Below are 25,858 nucleotides of genomic sequence, written 5' to 3'. Positions count from 1 at the left end.
TCCCGTTTTCCCAACATCATTTGTTGAAGAGACTGTCCTTTCCTTATAGAGTAGTCTTGGCACCCTTGTCAGAGATCATTTCACCATAAAAACAGGGTTTATTTCTGGGCTCTCTGTCCTATTCTGTTGGTCTGTTTGTCTTTATGACAGTACCACACTGTTTGATTACTGCAGCTTTGTGACAGTTTGAAATCAGAAAGTATATATCCTCCAACCTTGTTCTTTTTGAAAATTGTTTTGGCTTTTTGGAGTCCCTTGAGATTCCATATGAATTTTAGGATAATATTTCTATTGAAAATACCATTGGGATATTGATAAGGATTTTATTGAATCTCTAGATCACTTTGGGTAGTGTGGACATCTTAACAATATTATTTTCTAATGAACATGAGATGTCTTTTCATGTATTTGTGTCTAGTCCAGTAAAGTAATTTGGTCCTGGGCTTTTCGTTTTGGGGAGGTTGTTTGTTTTTATTGAAGTGTAGTTGGCATACACAATGTTACATTAGTTTCAGTTGTACAACACAATGATTTAACAAGTCTGTACATTATGCTAATCCCATCACAAGAGTAGCTACCACCTGTCACCATACAATGCTATTACGATACCATCGACTATATTCCATTGGGAGGTTTTTGATTTCAGATTCAATTTCCTCACTGACTGTTGGTCTTTTCAGATTTTCTATTTCTTCATGATTCAGTCTTATGTAGATTTTGTGTTCTTAAGACTACATAGTCTTTATGTAGATTCAGTCTTATGTAGATTGTGTGTTCTTAAGAATGTATCCATTTCTTCAAAGTTATCCAATTTGGGGCTCCTGGGTGGCTCAGATGGTTAAGCGTCTGCCTTCGGCTCAGGTCATGATCCCAGGGTCCTGGGATCGAGTCCCGCATCGGGCTCCCTGCTCCTTGGGAGCCTGCTTCTCCCTCTGCCTCTCTCTCTCTCTCTGTCTGTCTCTCATGAATAAATAAATTAAAAAAATCTTAAAAAAAAGTTATCCAATTTGTTGGTGTGCAGTCATTCATAGTATCCTGTTACAATCCTTCTTATTTCTGTGGAATTGGTTGTAATTTTCCATTTCATTTCTGATTTTAATTATCCAAGTCTTCTCTTTTTGTCCTAATTAATTTATGTAAGGCTTTGTCAGTTTTGTTGATCTTTTCAAAAAACCTACTCTTAGTTTCATTGACTTTTTTCCCCCCTATTCTGTTTTGTTTTTTTTACCTAATCTTCATTATTTCCTTCCTTCTGCTAGCTTTGGGCTTAGTTCTTCTTTTTCTAGTTTCTTGAGGTGTAAAGTTAGGTTATTGATTTGAGGTATTGTTGTTTTTTTAATGTACACATTTACAGCTATAAACTTCCCTCTTAAAAGCACTGTTTTCACCAGATCCCATAGTTGTGGTAAGTTGTTTTTTCACTTTCAAGGTATTTTCTGAGTTCCCTTGTGACTTCTTTGACCTCTTGGTTATTTATGAGTGTGCTGTTTAATCTCCACATATTTGAAGATTTTCCAGTTTCCCTTGTGCTATTGATTTCTAGTTTTATTTCATTGTGTTAGAAAGGATACTTTGCATAATTCCAGTCTTCTTGAGTTTGTAAAGACTTGTTTTGTGGCCTGACGTGTTTTATCCTTGGAGAATGTTCCAGGTGCACTTGAGAAGAATGTATATTCTGTTGTTGGGTGGAATGTTCTGTATATGTCCGTTAGGTCCATTTGGTTTAATAATGTTCAGGTTCTCTATTTCCCTACTGACTTTCTGTTTGGTTGTTCCATGCATTATTGAAAGTGGAGTGTTGAAGCATCTTACTCTGTTGCTGTCTATATTACATTCATATCTGCCAAAATCTGCTTCATGTATTTAGGTTTGGTACAAAAATGTTCATAATTGTTATATCTTCTAGGTGAATTGGACCTTTTTGTCATTAATGTCCTTCATTGTCTCTTCTAACAGTTTTTTTAAAGTTTTATTTATTTAAGTAATCTCTGCACCCCACATGGGTCTTGAACTCACAACCTTGAGATCAAAAGTCACATGCTCTTCCAACTGAGCCAGCCAGGCACCTCTCCTGTAACAGTTTTTGATTTAAACTTTATTCTATCTGATAGTGGTATAACAACTCCTGCTCTCTTTTGGTTATCATTTGCATGGAATTTTTTTTCCTTCCTTTTTACTTTCAGATCTAAAGTGATCTAAAGTGAATTTTAGATCTAAAGTGAATCTCTTGTAGACAGCATATAGTTGGATCTTGATTTTTTTTTTCAAAGATTTTATTTATTTTTGAGGGGGAGAGAGAGACCACAAGTAGGCAGAGTGGCAGGCAGAGGGAGAGAGAGAAGCAGACACCCTGCTCAGCGGGACTCGATCCCAGGACCCTGAGAGTCAAAGGGAGATGCTTAACCAACTGAGCCATCCAGGCACCTCTGGGTGCCTGAACTCACAACCCCCAAGATCAAGACCTGAGCTGAGATCAAGAGTCAGACACTTACAACCTAGCCACCCAGGCGCCTCCACGCTTTATGTTATTGATGTTAGAAATTACATCTTTATATATTGGATACCTATTAACATAGATTTATAGAGTTTTTAAATGTTTTTATCATTTAAATTTTATATACCAAAAATTACTGTAATACAGGTTATTATATTTGTCTGTGTATTTGCTTATACTAGAGAACCTTATATTTTTATGTTTTTGTGTTGCTGTTTATTGTCTTTTTCTTTCTAAGGATTCCATTTAGCATTTCTTGTAGAGCAGGACTGGTAGTAATGAACTCTCTCAGCTTTTCTTATCTGAGAAAGTCTTAATTTCACCTTCATTTTTGAAGGATAATTTTGTTGGATACAGTATTCTTGGTTGACGGGTTTTCTTTCTTTCAACACTTTGAATATAGCATCTCACTCCATTCTAGCCTACAAAGTTTCTGCTGAGAAATCACTGATAATCATATGGAAGCACACTTGTATGTGACAAATAGCTTTTCTCTTGTTGCTTTGAACAATGTGATGTGTCTTGCTGTGGTTCTTCTTGGGTTTATCTTAGTTGGAGTCTTTTGAGCTTTTTGAATATGTATGTCCATTTCTTTCCTCAGATTTGGGATGTTTTCAGCCATTATTTCTTCAGATATGTTCTCTACCCCTTTCTCTTTATCTTCTTTTTCTGGGACTCCCATAGTGTGTACATTGGTCCTCTTAATAGTGTCCTATAAGTCCCTAAGGCTCTCTTCACTTTTCTTCATTCTTTTTTCTTTTTTGTTCTTCTGATTTATTTCAAATGGCCTGTGCAAGTTTGCTGCTTTTTTCTTCTGCTTTATCATATTTGCTGTTACACCCCTCTAATGATTTTTTCACTTCAGTTATTTTTCATCTCTAGAATCTTTTTTTTTAAGATTTTATTTATTTATTTGAGAGAGAGACAGAGCAGACTAATGTGGGGCTCAATCCCAGGACCCTGAGATCATGACTTGAGCCGAAGTTAGTCACTTAACTGACTGGGCCACCCAGGCACCCCTCAGCTCCAGAATTTCTGTTTCTTTTTTTTTTTTTTAAGATTTTATTTATTTATTTGAGAGAGAAAGAGAGCACAAGCAGGGTGAGCGGCAGGCAGAGGGAGAGGGAGAAGCAGGCTCCCCTCTGAGCAGGGAACCCAATGTGGAGCTTGATCTCAGGACCCTGGGATCTTGACCTAAACTGAAGGCAGAATATTTTCCAACTAAGCCACCCAGGCACCCCAGAATTTCTGTTTCGTTTTTATAGTTTCCATCTCTTTGATATCTCATTTTTTTCATGTATTATTTTCCTGAGTTCATTTAGTTGTCTGTGTTCTCTTTTAGCTCATTGAACATTTTTTTTTTTTTTTTTGGTGAGAGAGAGAGAGAGAGAAAGAGAGCATAGAGGTGAAGGGCAGAGGGAGGGGGAGAGAGAGAATCTTAAGCAGGCTCCACACCCAGCGTGAGGCCTGACATGGGGCTCAGTCTCACAACCCTGAAATCGTGACCTGAGCCAAAATCAAGAGTTGGATGCTTAACCAACTGAGCCACCTAGGCGTCCCCTCATTGAACATCTTTATAACAGTTATAAATTTTTCATCAGGTGGTTCATAGATATGTATCTCTTTAGAGTCTGTTTCAGCAGTTTTGTTTAATGGCCTTTTGTTGGGCCATGTTTTCCTTTTTCTTTGTCTGCCTTGTAATTTTTCACTGGGATTTTAGCATTTGATAAAACAACCACCTATGCCAGTCTTTGTGTACTAGATTTGTGTAGGGAAAGACCTTCACCAATTAGCCCAGCTGGAGGTTCTAGGATCCCTCAGACCTCTTCTGATTTCTTGCTCCCCCTGATGTCTGCCTATAGGACTGAACCTCAAACATACCATTTACCTCTATTTTTTAGTGGCTTTCAAACCCTGACTCCAGGCTGGTCAGTGCTGAGTCTGGTGAGACAGAAATCTGTCCTTCAGAGAACCCTCAGACAAGCCAGAATGTTGGGTGCTTTGTCCACCCTTGTTTCTGTCCAGAGAAAGGAGTCCTGGTTGAGGGGTTTTCCTCCTAGTTGCTCCATGCTCTGCTGTGTAGGGAGAGGGTATCAATGGGCACATGAATGCAACAAATTTCCCTTTCCCTTTTGCTGAAATCTCCTGGTTTTACAATGACTTGGGTGCTGTAGCTTCTCAGTTGGTCTCTGGAGTTCTCACAGAGGTGTGCTAATCTGTATGTTAGGAACTCACTTTCTCTGTTGAGGAATGAGGGCCTGTAACTTCATAGTCTGCTATCTTGCTGATACCATTCCCTCTAATGCTTTTTATTTTTTTTTTAAGATTTTATTTATTTATTTGAGAGAGAGAGAAAGCACATGAGGGGGGAGGGTCAGAGGGAGAAGCGGGACTCGATCCAGGGACTCCAGGATCATGACCTGAGCCGAAGGCAGTCGCTTAACCAACTGAGCCACCCAGGCGCCCAAATGCTTTTTATTTTTAAAGCATTTTGCTTTGCACTGGTGATAGGAAGAAATGGAAGCTGCCTTCCAGAATATCAATAGATATTCTGACCAAGAATACAAGATTTATAAATTAAAAGTACCAGTATTTTATAGACGTAATAAATGTTCAGCCTATAAATGCAATAGGAGCTTAGAGTAGAACTTCATAAATCTTGAACCTAGAATTGGATAAATAATAAGCTTCTGTAGATGGTGAGCTCCCTGAAGGCAAGGACTGTGCCTTTTTTTTTTTAATATTTTATTTATTTGAGACAGAAAGAGCACAAGCAGGGGGAGTGGCAGGCAGAGGAAGAAGAAGCAGGCTCCCTGCCAAGCAAGGAGCCCAATGTGGGACTTGATCCCAGGACCCTGGGATCATGACCTGAGCCAAAGGCAGACGCTTAAATGACTGAGCCACCCAGGTGTCCCAAGGATTGTGCCTTTTTACTATAATATTTCCAGGGCCAACAGAATACCTAATAGATATTCAAATTATTTACTTAACAAATAAATGAGCAGAAAGGAGTATAGGCCCTTCCTAGAGGGGGGCAGTATAAGCAAAGGTGAGAAGGCAAGGGCATGTGTAGTGTGTTTGCAAGGCAATGGATAGTTTACTTTGTCTACATTGGAGGAAGCCTATAGAGATACTCAGAAATAGAGGGGTCAGGTGGTAAAGTCTTAAATGTTAAGCAGAAAATAGTAAGGTGCTGTGGACATTTTTGGAGCACTTACTTTTGGAAAAGGCTTTGGGTAGATTGGGTAGAAATTATTTTCCATCATGAAGGGAGAATTTTTGAGTTATGGATGTTTGGCTTGATGTGAGTACATAGAAGGTAAAGAGAAAGGAAGGAATCCTTGATGAGACAGAATTTTTCATTCTTGGATAAATGGGAAAGTGATGGTACTACTCATGGAAATGGGGAGATCAGAGAATGGAAGTGGTTTTGTTTGTTGTTTACAGGAAAAACTTCATACTTGCTGGTCAGTGTGTCTTATTTCAGGTCTTTTGGGTACTCGTTTGTGAAGAAAGACTTAGTGTTCTCTGTGAGCCAGAAGACCTCCTTTCTCAGCTGCCTGCCACTTCCTGTGTCTGCTTTTGTTAACTTCCTTCCTACCTGTTCAATTTATATCATTTCATAAACTTTTCCTATCTTTTGTTAACTTGCATTCTCTGGTTCTTAAAACAATAGTTGTGTGTACATCCTAATGCCTTCCATTTTCCACACATGAGTAGCCTAGCAAAACGAAATTGCTTTCGTGACTGCATTTCAAATTTTGTAATGGACTTTTAATGGCACAGGCATTTCTCTACGCTGGCTAAAACCTCCCCTGCATGCTAAATGTGTATTTGTCTCCTTCCATCTATTCATCAAGCCATCCATAAAGTATTGTTAAGCCTTTGCCACTCTGGGAGATACCAAATAAGTGTAAGACATAGTAACCCTGTAGTTAGTTGTGTTCTCCAACCTGAGGATTGCACCCTTAGTGGTGAGTAAAGACTCAGATCGAAGACTTTAGTGGTGGTTTGATCTCAGGATGGTGCATCTCCCCAAGAATCACCACCACTTCTTTCCCTTGCCACCCTCTCCCCATTATTACTGTTGCATTACTTTTTTTTCCCTTCCTTTATCTTGGATACAGTTAAGTGTGACAACAAACAGGGCTTTAAAGTCAAATGCTGGGTGCCTGGGTGGCTCAGTTGGTTAAGCATCTGCCTTCAGCTCAGGTTATGATCCCAGGGTCCTGGGATGGAGCCCCCCATATCAGGCTAGTTTTACTCATGTTAGATGCCGGTCTTTTTAATCCTAGGTAGAGCTCCATCACTCTGAGAGATAAGTTGAACTGTTCTGTGTTACACAAATGAGACAACTAGTTTCCCTTGAACCCATACTTTGATAATCTTGTCCACATCTGCCTTATTTGAGCCTGGATTCTCACCTACGATGTATGGCAGGTGTAAGGGAATTCTCAACCATGCCAATGAGAACTAGTGAGAGAGAAGCCTTGCTATGTTTTTCATGTGGAATTTTTTGTACTCTTTTTCACATTTCAAACTGGAGTCACTTTCCAAAACCTTAAATTGTGAGAGTATGGAAGAACCTTTCGAGCAATGTTGCATGTTGGTGCTTAAACGTTTTACCACCTATTATAACTCGTAAGTTATTAATCATTTATTTCAACTATGTGAATTATTAATAAGGAAACATTTTATATTCAATAAACAACAAAAATTTACTTCCCTAAACATAGATCTGAATTTTTCTTTAACTAGAATTCAAGTCAAAGGCAACCTCCAAGCCCCTTCCCCCCAAAAGAGGGAGGGGCAGAAAAGGTAACTGGAAGTACCACATGATCTTTAATCACAAAAGAATTAAAGAAATATTGAATTATGTTTATTCTAGTGTTTTAAGACGTCAGAGTAGTCAATCATTTGAGTTAATTGATATTTTATAATGTTGCCGAATCTATTTTGACTGGTTTCTGTGCCTAAAGCATACTTCTTGGTACATCATAGGTGGACTCTCAATAATATTTATTGACTGAATTAATTTGTAGTGATAAAATATTTGCTGCCAAAAATGCCCTTTCAAGGAAGCCGGTATCTGTGAACAACACAGTCCTCACAATAACAGTGAGTTTCTAGTCGAAAGAAACTAACTTCTTTCAAATACGTCACTTTGTTGGGAGCTATCAAAAATGACATCCTTACTGTGCTTGCAAGAAACACACCATGTATGTGAACTATCTAGAAAGCCAACTCTTTTTAAACATTTGACTTCTTTGCCAGCACATACCCTGTTTTACTAGGACCGAGGCATTTACCAGTACATACGTATGTAGCTACAAAAGTGTGACAGTCCTGTAAAATGTCCAGCAGAGGACCTGGAACTGGGGAAGAATCTGGGACATGAACAGTCATCACAGAACTTCAACAGATAATCGTCTTTGTGTAACACAGAACAGTTCAACTTATCTCTCAGAGTGATGGAGCTCTACCTAGGATTAAAAAGACCGGCATCTAACATGAGTAAAGGATGCCCAGGAAAGCTTTGGAATCAAGTTCTTAGTTTTTCTCTGTATGAAGAGCCCTGGGTAAGGAGTGGTAAAAAGTGGTGCAGCCTTTGCCTTAAGGAGCTGGGAGCACGGTGAGGAAACTAGATAAACAACTGAGGGTTGTAGGCAATGAGAGGCGTTCTTTGAGGGAGAGATTCAGTGTGCAGTGAAGTGGTTAGGAAAAGCCTAAGTATAGAGCAGACAGGACAGTATTCCAAGGAAGTGAGTATTAGAAGGATTTTGAGTAAATGGTGAGCAGACCAGCTACTTTGGGGATTGTTTGAAATACTTACAGAGGTCTGGCTAAGGGACTTGGGTTTTATCATACAGATAGTGGCAATCTGTTAGAGGTGGTAGGTGTGGGTTTTTGTCGTTGTGTAATTTGGAGCCATGGTTAATGTTAAGTATGCATTTGGAAGCTCAGAAGTGCTAGTGGTGAAGGAAAATACTCAGTTTACTTCAAAAATACTAGCATCACTTTTTGTAGCCATAATGTAGGTGATCTTGTTTGGAGTTTCCTGTTATACTCTGAAGTTCAGTAAAAGTAGCACCAGTGTATTAGAATCTCCTGGCTAGCTGGCACTTGGTGCTGCATACTGCTTTCAAGAATATTAATCATTTGCGGATCTGTTCTGTTTACTCACTGTTGTCTCTCTTTCTACCATGAACTTACTATTTACTTGAATACTTTCAAAAGTATAAAACAACAAGGAATTTCTGCAGGGGTTAAAGTAGACACTGGATTACCAAGACAAACTTTCCCAAAGCTTGAAGACCTGTGATCACTGGGAGGAAATATGGGTCTTGCTTTGAACTTAGCTACATCCACCATGAAAACAATCCTAAAGAGTGCCTAGAAGAGACAGCTGCACAGGTAAATTTTACTAGACCTTCATGGAACAGATAAACTGTGGAGGAATTAAACTGTTTCAGAGAAGAGATAAAGAGGTAAAGCTACCCATTTCATTTTTTGAGGTTAGTGTAATTTTGTTACAAAAACAGAAGGATGACAGAAGAAAATGAAAGACTAATCACATTTCTGAATATGGATGTGAAAATTCTAAATGAAGTATTAGCAAATTAAATGTATCATTATATTAAAATGCAAAACAAAACATTATGACCAGATGGGTTTTTTTCCATCATTGAACGCAAGGGTGGTTCAGTATCAGAAAATCCACCACTGACATAATCCAGCATATTAATTTTTAAGGGGGTATGGTCATATAATTTTCTTAATAAGTTTAGAAGAAAATGTTAGATGGAATTTAATATTTAGTCTGATTAAAATTTTCTTTTTACCAAACTAGAAATAAAAGGGAATTTCGTTAACCCAAAGTTAACCAAAACCCCCTATGATAGCTATCATACTTAATACTGAAACTGTGGACCCATTCTCTCTAATGTTAGGAACAGGGCATGGTGCCTACTGTCATCTTACTATTTAGTAATAAATTGGAGTTTCTGGTGAATGCCAGAAAAAAAAAGAAAAAGAAATAAAAGATACAGAAAAGAGAGGACAAAACTGTCTATATTTGAAGAAGATGTGGTTATTCACAGAAGATTCAAGAGAATTGACAAAGTATTGGAGCTAATAACAGAGTTCAGCGATTTTGTGGTTGAACCATATGAAATTGACATTTTTTTGTAGGTAAAAACGGTCAAATATCAGTCATTTCATATGATTCAATCTAATATAAAAGTTAGTCACATCAGTAGCTATTTATTAAATGTATATTTTTAAAAAGATCCCATTCACATAGCCATAAAAAACTGTCAAGTATCCGGGAAATATCTAAATGAGAAATAGGTTAGTCTTGTGGAGGAAACATATTGTAAGACCCAAATAAACAGAGAGATACCATGTTCATGGATGGAAAGACTTAACTATCATAAAGAGGTTACTTTTCCCCAAATAAGGTTTTATTTTATTTTAAAAAATTGTTAAGTTTTATTTATTTAAGTAATCTCCACACTGAACAAGGGGCTTGAACTCATGACCCGGAGATCAAGAGCCACACATGCTGTTCTGACTGAGCCAGCCAGGCACCCCACCTCTAAATAAGGCAATTTGATTCAAGGCAGTACCAATCAAAAATTCAAGAGGATTTTTAAAAATAATTTTGCAAGCTTATCCTAAATTTCATATGGTAAAGAGGCAAAAATGGCTAAGGCTGCATTGAAAAAGAATTGTTGAAGAGTGGCAGTATAGGATGGCAAGATTTGTAGAACTTGCCTCTGTAGGTAATCAGAACAGTGTGGTCTTGGTAAGGGACTAGTCAGATAGGCCAGCTGAAGAGAATAGGAAAATAAATCCAGATGTATTTTAATAACCTAAGTGTAAAACTTTAAAACTTTCAGGAGATACTATAAAGAGAATATCTTTGGGCTGCCTGGGTGGCTCAGTCATTGGGCGTCTGCCTTCAGCTCAGGTCATGATCTAGGGCTCCTGGGATAGAGCCCTGCATCGGGCTCACTGCTCCGCGGGAAGCCTGCTTCTCCCTCTCCCACTCCCCCTGCTTGTGTTCCCTCTCTCGCTGTGTCTCTCTCTGTCCAATAAATAAATAAAATCTTTTTAAAAAGTATCTTTATTACCTTGAGTTAAGAAAGGATTTCATAAAATATAAAATCCTAATTGCATCATATGATTGCATAAACTAAATCTTATTCAGGACAAAAGATACCTTAAAAGACAAGCAACAGACTAAAAGAGGATATTTACAGGTGTAAATTTAAATTTACACAAATAAGTGTAAAATTAAAGGTGTTGTATCCAGAATATATAAAGAAAAGACCAACAACCCAATCCAAGAGTAGGCAAAGGTCGGTTGATCTCTTGGAATATGTAATGCCTATTACTTTATTTCTGCCAATATCAGAGACATATTTCTGTTGATAGCACCTTCAAAGCAGTTAAGTTCTTACTGGTAAGTTCTCATCTGAGTGCTGGGTAAGTGGTGAGTGTACGTTTTCTTCAGTTCACAAAAAAGAAGAAAATGGTCAATAGTTACTTGAAAAGATGTTCAACATTAAGCTAGTAATTAAGCAAATGAAAATTAAAACAATGAGATATTTCACATTAGATTGTAAAAATCTAAAGTTCAGACAGTAGTCAGTCACATTTGGTTAAGAGCCAGCTTTGGAATCTGTCTCACAGCTCAGCCATGTACCAGCAGTGTGACCTTGGAGAGGTTTCTTTACCTCCCCGAGCCTTCTTATTCTTCTTAAAATGAGTTTAAAATCACTTACCTCATCAAGTTGTCAAGAAGAATTGATGTGCATTAAGTTTTAGAACAGTGCCTGGACATAGTAATGTCCAATAAATGATATTTCAGTTATTTATAATGCAAGTTAATTATAAAAATACTAGAAAGTATCTAGAAATTTTGTCTGTGTTCTACTTAGAGAGATCTTAGATAGAGAACTACCCCCTGAAATTGCCAGCTAGCTTTTTGCTAGCCCTCGCAGATGGCATTACCTTGGTGAAGTCATAACTAGGGTTTAGACCTTAACTCTGAAGGTTCAGAACCTCAATTTTGTGAGAACACGATATGATGTCCAGTTTCTTAGGAAATGACTTATGTGACCAAAACAATTAGAAGATTCATTTACAGTGAGAAATGTAACTGTTAAGCATATTAGTACTTGAACTTGGTAGTTATTACATTCTCTCCCTGAAGGCAAGGTACATGGAAAATCAATTTGTTTTCTGTGCAAGCAATTGATGCAAAGGAAGTCTGCTGAATGTTTTTAGTGATTAATGGTTTCTGGCCCTCATTTGATATCACCAGGCTCAAGTAGTTGTATTTACAGACTGGGAGCTTGTTCCCCTATGCCATGTAGAAAGAGCACTGTTTCATTATTACTCTGAGAATGCTCCCTCTTACCTGTGGTCTTTAGTCCATAGTCAGGCATAGGCTCATATGTCTAGGACAGTCATATTCCCCCTAGCTCTCTGAGGTTATACCTGGGTCACTTTGATTGGGTGTGGGGGCCCCAGAACACTGCAGTCACTCAGACCTCAGGGTTTTGGTATTTTTAACAGATGGATTATTGTGTTTACTACTTTTTTTTTCCCTTTCTGACTTCAGTCTCAGAAGATAAATCCTTGTCTACTCTTTTGGAGACATTTGATATCATTATCATGTGAGAACACAAAGTTCCTTTTTTTTTAAGATTTATTTATTAGAGAGCGAGAACGCGCACGTGTGCGCACATGTGTGCACACGGGGATGGGGGAAGGGGCAGAGGGAGAAGGAGAGAGAGTCTCAAGTAGACTCCACATTGAACACAGAGCCCAACACAGGGCTCGATTTCATGACCCTGAGTTGAAACCAAGAGTTGGATGCTTAACCAACTGTGCCACCCAGGTGCCCCAAACGTTCCTTATTTCTTGAACCTACTCAGTGACATCAACACCTTAATGGTCCTGCCCTCCTTCCTATTAAGGTCCAGGGCATATCTGGACCTTTGTGAGGTATTTTCTTTACCAGCAGACTCATAAGCTAGACTCTAATTGGAATTAGTAAAGCATTAGATGATTTCTTAGAGATGTGTTGGTTGGTCTCTTGGAATATTATTTATTATTTTGCTTCTGCCAATATTAGATATTTTTTATCTATAGTTCCTTCAAAGCAGTTTAGTTCTTATTAGTTTGGGTAGGTTCTTGTATGAGTGGTAGGTATAGTGACGATGTATATGTTTTGATAAGTTTGCTGTAGCTGAGTTAGGTGGTTTGATTGGGCACTTTATTTACCCTTGGCTATAGCCAATTAGTGATCATTAACTTAAAAATAACAAACTGAAGGGGCATCTGGGTGACTCAGTTGGTTAAGTGTCCAACTCGATTTCATCTCAGGTCATGATCTCAGGGTCTCAAGATCGAGCCCCACGTCGGGCTCTGTACTGGGTGTGGAGCCTGCTTAAGATTCTCTCTTTCTCTCCCTCTGCCCCTCCCCCCTAAACATAATAAAAATTAAAAAATAAACTGAAGTTTACTAAGAAGTCAGGCTCAGACAACACATGTTCAGAAATGAAAGGTTTTTTTCTAGTTATTCATATGTATTAAAAGCTAATGAATTGCATACGTCCTTTGTTTCGTTATACCTCACTGATATAATTTGGTGATTATGTACAATGTTCAGCGCAGTTACCAGAGGCAACATGGGAGGGTTGCTGGAAAAAATTATGAAGTTGTGAGGCTTATTGTTTGTGTTCTTATATATTTTGTTTTAGGGCCCTCCCTCCTTGGTGTCCATTACCCCTTATGGCTCAAGTCTTCCTTCTGTGGGGTCTCAAGCAGTGATTCAAACTTTCTCTCCCTCTTTAGTTTCTTCCTCACTATATTTATCTACACAGCACCCTGTCCCTCAGAGCTCTGCTTTCCACTTCCTGCTATGGTAAATTAATCTGCGCTTAGCCATTAACTATTGATTGGCTTTGTGTGTTTCCCTTATAAGATTCTATATTTGCCTTTAATGAGGATGTCATTGTCTTAATCCATGAGGTGGGACTCACTGGCAGGGCAGAAGGGTTGGCATCTCTAAAATAAGAGCAGAAGTGGCTGGGATTTGTGGGATTTAAACTACATGAAGTTCATTGCCTGGGTGTGCACTGGCTGTCTTTTCTCTTGTGTCTGCTTACTATAGTTGAGTTCCCAGAAGCACTTCTGCTTCATTCTTATACGAGAGATGAGGGTTCATGCACAGTTCATGTCTTTGAAAAGCCTTCTATGCCTTATTTGAAAGAAGGCCTCTTTTATATTTTTGCCATGCAGCACATTCTGTGGGACCTGTAAATATTCAATGGGCATACCCCCACTGGAGAGGGAGCGGAGACTGATTCTGCTTCTTTCATCCAACTGCATTTTATGGTGCTATGAGTTTGTTTCTAACATCTTAATTGGACTTTTACTTTCCTTGCATTGTGTTGCTACTAAAGGTCTTAAAGACCTAAGAAAAATAGATAATATTAGAAAAAAATCTTTAATTTGCTTGGGGAAATAGTGATTTTTCTCATTTCTAATATAAAATAATCATCTATTTTCTTGTTTAAGAGTATTTTATTAAAAATGCCTTACTAAATGAAACCGTCTGGGTAAAATCAAGATCAGACAACCAATTACAGTAAGCTGCTCAGTTAGCCAGCCCAACTTTAGGCCCTATGGAGGCAAAAATAACTGTTTTCAGGGATAGGTGATAGGGTGGCCAGGTCAGCCAGTACTTTGCTTAGAGGCATGCACTTTCAGAATGTAGTTACATGGCCATTTTATTTGAGCCTCCCTCAAGAACAACTCTTTGAAGTAGATACTATTGCCTTCCAATTTTACAGACTGAGAAACAGGCTTATTGTGTGGCTTTTGTACTTGGAGTGGTATGGAGGAGGGTCCTCCATCATTTAGCTGATTGCCTTCACCGCCCCCTAGCGCACTCTCACACTCACACTTCTTCAGAGAGGTTGGTTGGGTTTTGAGAGTTGTAGCTTGCTAACCAGTAAACTGAAATAATGTGAGGAGCTGTTCCATGAAAGAAGGAAAGATTTCTTGAGAGTTGGGAAAGGCAAGAGCCTGCCCACGGAAATCACTTCTATGGACAAATTTCGGTAGTGGCCCGTGGGCAAGTAGAGTAGAAATTACCTTGGTACCTTGGCTGATAGGAAATTTCACATGGTTGACGCTTGGCCAATGGAGGCTCCGCTATATCAAGAGGTAAAGGCAGACGCTTAACCGACTGAGCCACCCAGGCGCCCCTCTACGTCTTCTTTTCTAATGAAAACATAATAAACCATGGATGCTCTGTGCTTATCTTCAGTCATCTTGCTGATGCCTGAATTTTTTTTTTTTAATTTATGATGCCTGAATTTTTAAGACTGTTGAAACAGTCTCCTCAGTGCCATATCTTTTTAAAAATAGATAACACATGATTTCTTTCTCCCAAAAGGTACAAAGGTTGATGACTGAATCTCCTCTCCATCTCCATCCCCAGTTTGCCATCATGGTGTATGTGCTGTTACTAGTTTCTTGTTTAACCTCTTAATGCACGTGAGGGGGCGGGGAGGTTGGATTTGTATAGTTTTTTTAAAACAGTCATGATGGTATATTATATACACCATTCTGCCCCTTTGTTTTTTTCACATACTGTATCTTGAATCATTGTGCAAATAGGTCTGCCTCTTTATAAAACAAAGCAAAACGAAAAACAACTAATGGTTTCTGTTGTATGGCCCATTTATAATTTATTTAATCTGTTCTCCATTAAAGTGCCTGAGTGTTCTCTTTGTAGCTTCCAGTTTTCTCCTTTTGTGTGTATGTAACAAATACCCCTTTGTATCTGGCCCTTCTTTCTAGACATTTGTCTTCTTTGCTCTTGAAATAAAGTGCTTAAAAATTGTGTCTCCACTCATGCAAAATATGATGGGCCTTTGTCCTGAAAGATGTGCTTTGGTGTATTGATGGGGAAGGCCCAGAACTAAATATACTGCTATCATTTTAAGAAACAGGACATTAGGAAGAGGAGGTTCCTATTTCTTGGAACAGCCACAGAAATAACCAGCACTGGCATCTAATCCTGACAATCCGTTTGTAAATTCTAGTCAGATTTATTTTCCATTCACAGAAATTGTTCTTTTTTTTCCTCTACAGGCAGTTCCTACCGTATATGTGTGTCTTCCATACAAATGGCCATGTGTGGAAAGCCCTCTTCAGCCACGTGGGGGAGTGGGAGGAGGGAGATTTCCCAATTTCACTGCCTGGGCTGCAGCTGGGAGAGCAATTCTTGGCATTTCAAGTTGAAACTTTGAATTAATTTTCTCAAAATAATACAGTTGGTAGTTAGCTTCCCTCCTGGTAGTGCTAGTATTCTAGTACTGGAGATACATGATGGGCTTTAACTGGCCCACGCGCTATTTATAACATTGTTTCTCTGAAACCTGTTGGGTGATGTTTGTGAATATTGGATTGGATCCATGTGGCCAAATTTTGCTTTGCCAAACATCATGTGGCCTGGGAGTAACCTGTGTCTGCCTGGGGTCAGAGATTTCTGCTACTGTTTGCTGAGGCCACAGCTAGACTTAAGAAGGTATAAGATGAGCTCCTTGACACGTGGATGATCGGAGTTAGTGAGGAAGGAGCAGAACTGTGAAAAAATGAGGGGTTTTTCTTTTCCAGTAATGGAAGAAGTTTCAGGGAGAAAACATTAGACCAAGCAAGAGCATTTCAACAGACTGACTAAAGTGGCTTTGTGGCCCCAAAAGACAAAGATACTCAGGAAGTTCTTATGGGCAAAAATCTGGCAAAGTTATTGAAAGCAACTTTGGGGGGCCTGCAAAGAAGTTGCCACCTGATCCTAAAGGGTATATTTGAGGCCCAGACCAGAGGGTATTTTGCCAACCATCTTCTGTGACTAATGCTGCTGAGAAAAACTACTATGTGTCGTGTAGGGTGGGGAGGGTATATTCTTTATTGTCTTAAAACAATTTTTTAAAAAGATATTTATTTTGAGAGAGAGCATGGGAGAGAGAGCACAATCAGAGAGGAGGAGCAGAGGGAGACGGAGAAGCCGACTCCCCACCTCAGGCAGAGATTCTGACACAAGGCTCAACCCCAGGACCACGGGATCATGACCTGAGCCGCAGGCAGACACGCAACTGAGCCACCCAGGCACCCCTGTCTTAAAACAATTTTTATGGAACTTTGTAAGCACACCCTAAAATAAAGAGAATAGCATTATGAGCTCCATGTACCCATCAACCAGCTTCAACAATTATGAATATTTTGACAGTGTTTCATCTTTCTTCCTGCCACTCCCCCCAGAATAGTTTAAAGCAGATTCCATATATCATATTTCACTTATAAATGCTTGAGATATCTTTAACACATAAAGACTAAAAAAAAGTATAACCACCATACTACTGTCACATTAAACAAATAATTAATGTTTTCTAATACTTAGTCTATGTTTAAATTTCTCCAGTTGTGGTAGAGAGGGAAGGATTACAAAGAGGCATGAAGAAATTTTGGGAGTGATGGATGTGTTCATGCTTTTGATTGTGGTGATTTTATAAGTATACACCATATGTCAAAAACTTATCAAATGATATACTTTAAACATGTGTTTATTGTATGTCACTTACACCTCAATGAAACTGTTAAAAAATACAGTAATATAGGTAGAGGCAGATAATATTTTAAAACATTTTTCCCAGTTGTCTGAAAAACATCTTTTTATAGTTGGTTTGTTGATATCAGGATTTAAATGTGAACCACACACTGAATGTTGTTGATATGTCTCTAAGTTTCACATAGTCTATAGTAGTTCCATCCCCCCACCCGCTTTTTTCTTTATGCCATGTATTTGTTAAAGACTTCAGATCATTGGGGCGCCTGAGTGGCTCAGTCATTAAGCATCTGCCTTCGGCTCAGGTCATGATCCCAGGGTCCTGGGATCGAGCCCCGCATCCGGCTCCCTGCTTGGCGGGAGGCCTGCTTCTCCCTCTCCCGCTCCCCTGCTTGTGTTCCCTCTCTCGCTGTGTCTCTCTCTGTCAAATAAATAAATAAAAAATCTTAAAAAAAAAAAAGACTTCAGATCATTGATCCTATAGCATTTGCCACACTCGGATTTGGTAATCTGGCTAATTGCAGCCTGTGGTAGCATGTTCTGTCTCCTACATTTCTCATACCCTGGTCGTTAGATCCAAATGCTTCACTAGACTCAGGTTCAGTTCTTTCAGCCAGAGTACTTTATAGGTGATGCTGCTGTGAACCCCTTATTGCATCCTATCAGCATGTAGCATGTAGTGTGTGATCATCCTGCTTATAGTGTAAAATGATCAGTGGAGTCTGGTGTTGTCAGTCTTACCCACTCCTGATAAAGTTTACTGGTAGCTTTCACCTAGTAGTAGAAGGAGCTGCTGCTTCACTCTATTATTTCGTTAGGGGTAAATTCCTCACTGGATGTGTTTGTGTAATTTTTAATAGCTCTACTAAGGTGTAACTTACATACAATAAACTGCACATATTTAAAGGGCACAATCCAAGAAGTTTTGGCATATGTATACACTTTGACATATGTGTACATTTTTGATGACTGACTGCCTGGCTGCTGTGGAGAACCTAGTGTTTTTGAGGCGTACTTCAGGATTATAAGCCAGGATTCCTGTCGTCAGATTTGTAAAGGTTAACCCTGATTCTCTCAGTGGTGGCAATAGAAATTTTCCATACGGCAGTGGAGTAGAAGAGGGAACCTTTAGTTTGGACCTTGCTTGAACACTACCTGTCAAGTAGGCCACACCAAAACAACATCAGGTTATAGCAAATAGGCCTTTTTGATTGGGAGGTAGCATAAATTATTAAGCTCTGAATTAGACTTGTTTAATGTTTACACAGCCAACCGGGTTATCTTCTACTTTTGGCTGCCACTTCTCTGTGGAGTCACAGGTAACATTTTTAAGAGCACACATACTCCCTCCTGTGTGTGTTTTCCCTGTGGATTCAGAATTTCTCATGAGCACTCTCTTTTGGTCACCTTGTCCCCAGTCTACTATAGACCTGGACAAGGGGTTAAGTTTTAGGCACAGACCTCTTTGGCAAGAGTATTAGGCTAATCAGTCAAAAAGTCGGATCTGTCGAAGGCCAGCTAGCTTAGCTTTGTTCCACAGATGGCAACTCTCTAACCCCCCATCAGTCATCTTTTCTATCTTGAGCACCTGGAGACCTGGATGAAATTCTATATATTTCAGTCCGTGATCATCACAGCTACCAAACGAATAAACAAAAAGTGCAAAACACGTTCAATAGCTTCATCTTGCAAATACTATTAACAGTAGTATACAAATGGAGGTATCAGAATGTGAAAATTCCTAAGATAGAGACTCTGCAATGAAATGGAAAGATTTCATATTCAAAAGTACTTGTGGGCTCTGAATATACCAAATTGTTGCATTGTATAGGTTTTTTTTTAAGACTTTATTTAATTTGAGAGAGAGGGAAAGAGAGAGAAAGCGTGTGCATACAAGAAGGGTGGGAGGGAGAGGGAGAGAGAGAATCCCAAGCAGACTCCCTGCTAAGTGTGGAGCCTGACGTGGGGCTTGATCTCACGACTGGAGACCATGACCTGAGCCGAAACCAAGAGTCAGATGCTTAACTGACTGAGCCACCCAGGCGCCCCAAGTTCTGTTTTAAATGAGTGAATTTTATGGTATATAAACTATATCAATAAACTACTCTTTAGAAAGTATTTGTGAAAATTAAAATACATTATAGAAATGATACTCACCATTCTAGGAATAGATGAAATCACTGAGAAAGAGAGCTGAGGGCAGAGTCTTGAGGAAAACGTACATTTTAAGGAAGAGAGAGACACGAAAACAGGGAATGTGTGATTTCAGACATAGGGAGAAAACCAGAGAAGAGTAGCTTAAAATTCAGGCTAATGAACTTAGCTATAAGGAAATTGCCAATGCCCTTTGTGTAAATAGTTCCCATGAAATGAATGTGTTGAGTGAGCTGTGAGGAAGATGCAGCTGCACATTATCTTGCCAGAAATAAGGTGGGCAGAAGGAGAAAGAGCCCAACAATAGTGTCAGTGATCGTCTGGAGGCAGGGCAGACTTTTGTCTGTATGTCCTTCTTTCTCTGTCTTGTGTGTATCTGGAGAGAAAGGTGAACAAGAAAGCAGAGACTGAAGGTACAGAGGGCTTACATCCAATTCTTGCTCTTCCTATGGTCAGAGAAGTTGGTGTTTGGTACAGAGCAGAGCATTTGTTCCTTGATGGTTGTGCTGTCTTTGTCATTTCCCTGTGGGGCCACAGGCACGGCCCCTCCCCCTGGACAAAGCAGGGCTGTGGGCCCTGCCCAGAGCTTCCTAGATGAACCCTACTCCTTTCTAATCCAAGAAGGCAGGTCCTAATGCAAGTGAGAGAGACATTACCACATGGGCATAACCTGCACTCTGCTCTCACCCGCGATTAGACACTCATTCCTGAACACCAGTACTTGACGGCCGAGGCCAGGTGAGCAGTGACACAGCTCACAAGGCTCGGGCACACCCAGCATGGCAGCATACCATGACCTGCTGCTGCCTTCCATCCCAGCTCTCAGGTCAGAGAGCTAAAGAACACGTTTAGTCAGAGCCTCTGAAACCCTCTCAGAGAGTTCTGCCTCCCTGGGAGTCTCTGAGCCATGCTCTCACTGATAAGTCACCCTCCACCACCACCACCCCCTCCACATCCTGGGAGAAGGGGAGCGGGGAGAAAGGGAGAGGCGGTGTGTGGGGGACACTCCATTCCACTGAGTCACATCCCCACACATACACTGCCTTAGCAAGGGGCTTCTGAACACTTTCTTTCACTAACCTCATCCCTCTCAGGCTCTGCTGCAACTTTTTGTTTTTCTCATTTTGTATTTATTGTCTTTGTCTTGTTTTAGCCATCATCTAAAAATTCAAAAGGCTAGTTTCATTGTATTTATTATACAGCCTTTTAGAGCCCTGAATAATACTCTAGGATGTAGCATTCTTCCCTTTTGGGTTATTAACTGTATCTTTCATCTTTTCCTTAATTGTATGTTGGTATTAAATTATATATTCCTATATCTCTTGGAAATAAAATGTTAGCTGAAAATAAAATTCATTTTTAATACTTATTTATAAAAATGTATTCACTGTGCCTTTTCAAGCAGTCTTTGTGAGTTTTGTGGTAATGTGCAATTTAGGGTACATTTAGTAAGTTGAAGGGTTAAAATACCCTGCACTGTCGCATATGGCAGTGAGCAGAATCGCAGATGTTGATGATACCACGTAATTAGTATTCTTTTATGTAAATGAAGGCTGTCAGCATGTTACCATAGTGTCTACTCTCTCTGAAGCTGGAATTTATGCCACTTGGTCTCACCAAGACCAGGCAGGATTATTCCACTGTCCTTAGTTAAGAACTGAAAAGAAATCAATATGATGAGAGAGAGAAAAGAAATGGAAATCTCCCCAAAGGAGATTATTTTTTTCCTATTTGGTTTTGTTGATTTCTCCCCCAGAAGTTTTATTCTGATGATGCAGTTACACATTTAGAATCAGCTAAGAGATTTTCTACATGAGAACAATTGGACTAGTCCAGTTAAAAGACAATCATATTTTTAAACTATAGATTTTTGAAAGATGATTGTAATATTCAGTCATCTCATTACAGACTTTAAAAAAATAATGGGATAAGTCTAGAAGTTCCTTAGCAGAACAAAAAGCATGAATTGAGGATTTCATTACCTTTTAATTTAATATTTAGTGATATTAACTATAGTAGAATGCTTTTAAATAGTGATTATGTTTTTTAGCTCCAGTTGATTCATATTTTTAAAATAAAATTATGGTAATTAAAGAAGCAGAAGCTAATATTTTGTCAAGTTTACCCCATATGCAGATCAATCCATGGTGTACAGGACAGTCATTGAAAGTTGCTGATCTACTTAATGATGGAGAACTGTTAAGGCACAGCTTGTTCTTTGCCAGTTACACTGCAAGTTTGTCTCTTGGATATTGGGTACCTGTCACACTGGGTGATGTCTGTTTTAAGTGGAAATGTTAGGACTGTTCTGAGCTTTGGGAATTATGAAGGAAAAGGTGTACATGTCAGAAAAATGTAAAATAGAATTCTTTATGCCTGTGGGTGTTAGGCCTGTTCTTAAAGTGGTCAGAGTATGTATGAGAGGTAAGTTAAACACATTCTTTCTTGAACTAAGTGTACCTGGATTGTGTTCTCTTTATTCTTTATTCTGTATGTTGGTTAAAGGGGCTTTTTTCTTTTGTGTCACTTTTGGGTGGTTTCCACTTCATGATCCAGATATGTTTTTTCCTCTAGAGAAGCTAGTCTGCCTAGCTTAAATCACTGTGGTGAGGTGCAAAGTAGCCCTGTGTTTTCCTGAGTGGATTTACTCTGCCATATGGCAGGTTAGTGAGTCACCACGACAGATTTGTAATGGGAAAAGGGCTGTGCAGGAAGGGATGTGCGTGATCAGCAGATTTATAGATCAGAAAATGAAATCGGAGAAAGAAATTTCCAGAGTGCCCTTTCCATTTGACAGCTCTCCATGGAGAGGGTGTGGAATGGTTTTTCAGTGTTTTTCTATTTTGGCTTTTGGTTGTTCCAGCATATTTTTTCTAGCACAGGAGTTGATTTTGCAAGGCATCAGTGTTCCCGGTGTTGTGTTGCTGTGTTCCTGTTCACAGAGCTGGTCTCTTTATAGGATTTGAAGCTGTGCTGTTTCATGTGATAAGATCTCAGTGACAATTAAATTCCTGAAGACACATCAAGGCTCCTGTTGGCTAAAATGGGGATTTGCCAGGTTTTGAGTCCTAAGAAGAGGCTATTCAGTTATGATTCAGCAAGTACTGAATCTTTCTTTTTTTTTTTTTAAAGATTTATTTATTTATTTTGAGAGAGTGAGAATGAGAGAGAGAGAGTACATGAGAGCGGGGAGGGTTAGAGGGAGAAGCAGGCCCCTCACCGAGCAGGGAGCCCGATGTGGGACTCGATCCTGGGACTCCAGGATCATGACCTGAGCCGAAGGCAGTTGCTTAACCAACTGAGCCACCCAGTACTGAATCTTTCAAAGGAAAGAAAACAAAAAGAAAAGCCGAGTGAGCTAAAGATCATATGTCCTGGTGTATTTAAGTCTGTGCTATCCAGTATTGCAGCCACTAGCCACATGCAGCCACTATTTAAAGTTAAATTAATTAGAATTAAATAAAATTAAAAGTTTGGTCTCTCAGTCTCACTAGCCACATTTCAAGTACTCAATAGGCACACAAGGCTAGTTAATATGGTATTAGACAACACAGATAAATTATATTTCCATCACTGCAGAAAGTTCTACCAGGCAATGTTAGTCAAAGTGGAAGCTTTTGAGAAAGAAAATTCTTTCTTTGGTTTCCATGAGGACATCTTCATCCCTAAATAATTTACTGGGTTAGTGCAGTGGTTCTAAGGTTTTAATGTACAAGTGAGTCATCTGTAGGGCTTATTTAAAATGGAGATTTGAGACCCCTCCCCAGACTCTCATTCATCAGGTTTGGAGTTGTGACCAGAAATCTGTACCTATAACAAGTATCCTAGGGAATTCTGATGCTGATAAGTGGCTCAGGAACTACATTTTTAAAAATGTTAAGTAAGTGAGAAACTTGGGAATTGCCAGTCTCTTGATTTTTCCCCCCTTCATTCTTCCATTACTGACTTTCATTTGTGTACCCAGTAATTGGTTGTAAGCAAGATGTGTACCCAACTTGAACTCTTGATTGGTAGTATGTAGCAAAAAGAAAATTCATTTATTTACCATCTCATCTTTTAATGTATGTGTTTTAATTTGGCTGTGCCCTATAAAAAGTAAATGGTTATTTCAGTACCATTCTGGACTGTGTGGGAAGGTAATTCTGACAGAACACCTTTGACCACTAAGAGTAGAGCACCCACAAAATTATAATGGAGTAAAAAAAGAAATATAACACATGGTCTTCTCTCTGAAGATAATATCTAGTTAGGAAATGGATAAATACATCCAGAGAACTGTCTTAAAGGGCACTTAGTAACAAATCAGTAATTTGAAAAATAACATAGGAGAAACTAAATCCTGAAAGAACTCAAAGGAAAAGCATGATCTGATCTGACTGAAAATCATCTAGGTTACTTCCTTTGTATGATTTTAAGATTTTCTTCTCTAGGGACTTGGCCTTTGCCAATCTTGAATGGGCAATAAAAAACGGGAAGGATCTCTAATTTGGTCCCATGGTATAGTTGTGGGGGTTTTGGCAATAGTACGAGGCCAAAAAGGGCATCTGGAAACCAACTAAAGGGACTACTCAGAGTGTACTGGATTTAAAACTTCTCTGAGTGGGACGCCTGGGTGGCTCAGTCTGTTAAGTGTCTGCCTTCGGCTCAGGTCATGATCCCAGGGTCCTGGGATCGAGTCCCGCATCAGGCTCCCTGCTCCGTGGGGAGCCACTTCTTCCTCTACCCCTGCTTGTGTTCCCTCTCTCACTGTGTCTCTCTCTGTCAAATAAATAAATAAAATCTTAAAAAAACAAAACAAAAAAAACTTCTCTGGGTGACTCCATTATCATGGAACTTCATTTGCTCACAGAAATGAAAGTGGAGAAGAAATGGAGGTGAGGGAAGTTCACTTTATAAGAGGAACTACCTTTAGGGAATTTCAAATACTGGTATTGGGAAAGAAAAAAAAAACTGTCAAGGTTCCAAAGAATAAAAAGTTTTCTTTTAAAATAATTGTCTATAGCCTCTTCTCCTTGGAGAAATTGCCCCTTAGGCTTCTCTGAGGACAATATTTGAAGAAGCAATGTTAGGAAGACAGGAAGAAAAAGGGAAAAAAGCTCAATATGTTGGGGCGCCTGGGTGGCTCAGTTGGTTAAGCGACTGCCTTCGGCTCAGGTCATGATCCTGGAGTCCCGGGATCGAGTCCCACATCAGGCTCCCTGCTCAGCAGGGAGTCTGCTTCTCCCTCTCACCCTCCCCCCTCTCGTGCTCTCTATCTCTCATTTTCTCTCTCTCACATAAATAAATAAAATCTTTAAAAAAAAAGCTCAATATGTTATTTTTTTAAAAAGCATTTTCACATATTTGGAAGATTTGCTTTTTTTTTCTTTCTTTTTGCTTGGTAGTTTGGTTAAACCAGTAGCCACTCCACCACTTGTCCTAAGAGTCAGATCTAATTCTGTACTTACCTATACTTTCAGTAAAGCAAGTTAACATTTTCCCACCCTTTCTACAAGACGTTCATGTTCTTTTCACATTGTCTTAGTCCCTCAGGGTTGCTATAACAAAAATACCATAGACTGAGTGGCTTATAAACAGCAAACATTTTTCACAGGAGCCTGGGAAGTCCAAGATCATGGCACCAGATTCCATGTCTGGTAAGGACTTCCTGGTTCATGACTGTAACGGCTGGCTTTTCGCTGTGTCCTAACATGGGTGAAGGGTGAGGGAACTGTTTCATACGGGCACTAAAAATCCCATTAGTGAAGGCTTATCCCATGAGGGTCAACCCATTCATGACCTTATCATCTCCCAAAGACCCCGTGTCCCCTTGGGGGGGGGTTGGGTAGGAGGTGTTGATATTTTAGCATATGAAAGGGGGGTACACAAACATTCAGACCATAGTAGACCTATAAAATGTTACTTAGATTGGGGCACTTGGCTGGTTCAGTTGGTAGAATACGTGACTCTTGATCTTGGGCTTGTGAGTTTGAACACCACATTGGGCGTAGAGCCTACTTTAAAAAAAGTTGTTTAGATTGAGGCTTACACACTACCTCCTTAGGTTCTTTGGACTCAAGAAAATAAATATGATACTTTGTACTGTAGAGGACTTTCTCTTTCTTACTTTTATCTTATCCTGTTACCTCTATTTTGAAATACATTGAAACCGACCTAATATTGCCTTTTTGAGGGTCTTCATCTCTCAGTGGTATATGAAACATGTCTCTCCTCCCCTCTGTCCCTTTGTGCATACAACTAGGATCTTGATCAGTACAAGATATAGAGACTTTTACTTCTAGGACATCATCAGTTCAGAGATGGTTCAGAGTACAAGTTTCTTTGGTGGCCAGTTGAGTACAGTGTGAACTAAGGGTAATGCCATTTCCTCAGGAGTACAAATCTGCCTCGCAAAAAATTAGCTGATATTTAAGAATTAGTACAGGCTTAGAAAATGTAAAGATTCAACTTGGTGCTAAACCCTCCCCCCAGTATTTCTTTTTTTTTTTAACTTCCTTCCAAAGGAACCAATTTTGAATTGAAAAGTAATGAGCATTGAATTGAAAATGGCAGTTGCA

The 25,858-nt window shown here is 39.3% G+C and overlaps 1 protein-coding gene across 3 annotated transcripts in view; it reads left to right on the top strand.

Annotated features, from left to right (window-relative positions):
* The window catches only part of USP49 (ubiquitin specific peptidase 49), an 82,576-nt gene that overhangs the window by 42,334 nt on the left and 14,384 nt on the right, over positions 1 to 25,858 (top strand). The gene's annotated exons all lie outside the window — the stretch shown is intronic.

This window comes from Callorhinus ursinus, unplaced genomic scaffold, assembly GCF_003265705.2.
Source record: "Callorhinus ursinus isolate GAN/ISIS: 27379988/994484 unplaced genomic scaffold, GSC_fseal_2.0 scaffold22, whole genome shotgun sequence".
NCBI lineage: Eukaryota > Metazoa > Chordata > Mammalia > Carnivora > Otariidae > Callorhinus > Callorhinus ursinus.
This window is presented reverse-complemented; position numbering and strand designations above follow the sequence as displayed.